This window comes from Prionailurus viverrinus, unplaced genomic scaffold (genome assembly GCF_022837055.1).
Source record: "Prionailurus viverrinus isolate Anna unplaced genomic scaffold, UM_Priviv_1.0 scaffold_123, whole genome shotgun sequence".
Taxonomy (NCBI): domain Eukaryota; kingdom Metazoa; phylum Chordata; class Mammalia; order Carnivora; family Felidae; genus Prionailurus; species Prionailurus viverrinus.
The window spans coordinates 25,001-28,546 of NW_025927513.1; positions in this window are offsets into that span (position 1 = coordinate 25,001).

Consider the following 3,546-nt stretch of genomic DNA (forward strand, 5'->3'; position numbering starts at 1 on the left):
ACTCAAACTCGCCCCACCAAGTCAGTCCCCCACACCCTCCGGGCAACAGCGGCCGTTGCAGGGCGGGGACGACAAGGCGCCCGCTCCCCACAGCAGGGGGAACGGGTGTGCCTCCCTTCACCGATTCTGCCACCCGCCCACCTCGGGCATCTCCGCCAACGGCGGCGACCCAAAGGGGGTCCGCTGGGAACAGGGAACGGCGCCACCACTCGGCTTCAGGCACCTGAGACGACCTGGAGCGCTCCAGGGGCACCACGGAGGGCCAGGCGCCACGCGCTCAGCACGCCCAGGCGGTGAGCAGCGTGGCATCGGGTGCGGCCCCCCCCACCACGGGGAGGAGGCCACCCACCACACACAGCCAGGAGAGGCCAGCGAGAGTGTCCGCTGCGTCAGCTGACCCCAGTCCCGCAAGCCACGGGAGGCCGGGGTCGGGCCGGAGTCCGCACCCCTCTGCACCCCCCTGCACCGCCCACAGGCGGGAAGGAGGAGCATGGGGCCCGCAGGCAGAACGAGAAGAGCGGCCCCACCCGCCAGGAGTGTCCGTCCCTCGTCTGACACGGCTTAGGCCCGGCCCGGGAGAGCGCGAGATCACCACATCGATCGGTTACCGCCAACACAAGGCAGTCCTGGGGTGAGGGGGGGCTGGGGAAACGCCCAGCGAGGACAGCGACCAGAGGAGGGCCTGCTTCAGCCTCGCCAGCACCCCTCCCCCACCTCTCCCAGGGAACAGGCAGCCGGACAACCCACAAGGGAAAAGGGGAACGCCTGACACGCGGCACGGAGCCTTGCAAGGGTGGGTTTGTCACGACCGCGGCCGGGTGCCCGCAGCGGGGGGCGCACAGGGTAGAAGACCCACGCCGCCTCCCCACGCTGCCCTCGGGTGCCAGAGACCGGAGGTGGCACCACAGCCTGGACCACACCTGGATGCACAAGAGCCGGCACGCAGGCCCAAGGCAGACGGCTCGAGCAAGCAGGCAGGCAAGGGCGGAGTCGGGTCCGGCTCAGCGTCACCACCAAGCCCGGAGCCACGCCAGCGACGACGAGGCCCAAGTCTCTCTTACAGGATGACAACCGCCACATCAGAACGTGTCAGCACCTACCTGGCAGCAAAAAGCACTCCTTTGAGGAGACAAAAATAACCGCGTTGGCAGGCGGGGCCGAGCCACAGGTCACTGGGACCTTCTGGGACCCTGGCCCGGCCACGGGCCCCAAGCATCTTCCCATCGCCGCCAAGCAACCCCCCCCCCCCCGGAAGTCCCCGGGGGCCATCTGGTCGACCCCAGGACCGACCGACCGACCGACCGACCGACCAGGGAATCGCGGGATTGGGAGGGGAGGGGCTGGCCGGGTAGGCCCTGCCCCGTTACACGTTCGCCCGTGCACGGGTCGTCTCCTGGTCGGGACTTAGAAAAATAAAACACTCCGCGCTGTCGCCTGCGGAAGCCTCCCCGGCCCTCGCAAGACCGGCCCCGTGCCAGTCCCCGACCCCCGGCTGGGACTGTTTTGGGGGGGGTTGAATTCCGCGGAGGCGCCCCCGACGGCGGGACCTCAACGGGGATCGCGGGCGCGCCGGCGTTGGCGCCCTATACGGGCCTCCCCTCGCGGCCCGGCCCGGTCCCCAACTCCGCAGCGGGCCTCGGAAAATCTGGGGAGAAAATCGGGTCCAACGACCGGGAGCCCCACGCGTGCCCCCTCCCGGGCCCACGGCGCCCTCCGCGGGCTTCCCCTCAAGGCTCAGGACGGTCCTCACCGGCCCAGCCCGGCCCGGCCCGGCCCAGCCCGGCCCGACCGCGACGCGGGAGGGAAGACAAAAGACGCCTGGCAGGGAAGGACCGACGAGCGACCGACGTGGCCACAGTCTCCGGGTGGCGGCCCCGGGAGGTCCCCGCGGTCCCCGCGGTCGAGGGGTTGGGGGAGGAAAGCACCGGCGGGTGCTGGTCGACCCGTCCGGGCAGCCCCCCACCCCAGCTCGCTCCCAGGGAGCGCCGCCACTACTCCCCCATATACCCGGAGGTTCAATCTCCGGCAAGTGCACCAGCCGCCGGCGCCCCGACGACAGCGGGACGATCACGCCAACGTCGCCGGCCTTCTGGAACTCCGCCCCGGACACCGCGACCAAATCGCATCCCTTGCCGACGTCGCCGACGCTCCGGAGGGGAAACGCTATATAAAAGCGGCCGCCAGGTGGCGCCCGACAACCGACCGAAACGTCAGCGGGGACAGCTCGCGATCTCGGGGACGTGAGGGCGCACAGCCGGCGGCCCGGCCGCCCGATCTCGTCCCGGCCCACTCCGGATGCCGCCTCTCGGTCCCAGGCCGGCGGAGGGCGTCCGCCTCGGGAGCTCCCGGCCGGCACGGCGCGACCCCGGCAGCCCAAGGGACACTCGAAAAATGCATCGGGGCGGCTGCCGCTGGAAAGGGCGGGGCAGACCGGCCACTCGACTCCCCGGCCGGCCGAGGCGGACGTGCGCGGAAAATTCCCCGCACACACCGGGCGGGCCGCGGGCGCCCGTGAGGCACGGGCGGCCCAGAGCGGCCCAGGCGGCGCCCGCGCTCCCGGGAGGGAGGACTTAGACACATTTCGGCGGGCAGGGAGGGAGGGAGGGAGGGAGGGAGGGAGGGAGGGAGGGAGACGGACGGTCAAACCGAAACCACGCGAGAGAGTACTCCCAGAACAACAACGGACGGACGAGCCTTTTTTTTTTTTTTTTTTTTTTTTTAATTTTTTAACATTTATGTATTTTTGAGACAGAGAGAGACAGAGCATGAACGGGGGAGGGTCAGAGAGAGAGGGAGACACAGAATCCAAACCAGGCTCCAGGCTCTGAGCTGTCAGCACAGAGCCCGACGCGGGGCTTGAACCCACGGACCGCGAGATCATGACGTGAGCCGAAGTCGGACGCTCAACCGACCGAGCCCCCCAGGCGCCCCCGGACGAGCCATTTTTATTCTGTCGGGTCAAGCGGGGGAACGTCTCTCTCGGAAACATTACAAACCAAGCTGCGGGGGGGGGCAGAAAGGGGGTGATGGATAAACGAACGACCACGGATAAAGCTTAAGCAAAGTCCTTTGTCGCACGGGGCCACGACGAAGTCCAAAGACCACAAACAGCTACGGGGAACATGGGTGCAAGTGCACGGCGTGGCAAGCGACAAGAATATGGCTTTCACCATTACTGTCCTCAATAAACACACTACTACTACGGCGGCGGCGGCGGCGGCGGCGGCGGCGGCGGCGGCGGCGGCGGGAGATGGAGAACGGAAGGAGTTAATAGCCACTCACTAAAAATGTCCCGGTTCCCAGAGGACCCTACAGTCCAAAGGGGGGGGGGGGGGGGGGGCCGGCAGGGAGAAGGAAGGTGTCACCGAGACACACCCTATGCCTCCACCCTCTTAGGGTTTGCAGGTGACCCTGAGGGTGACACTGACACGAGACAGGCTAACCGTACAAGGAGCTGACACATTGATTTCCTACAAGTTTCACGTGACAGGTAGAGCCCCTCCTGAGGTAAACCAAGACCCTGAGAAGTGGCCAGACCTCAACGCT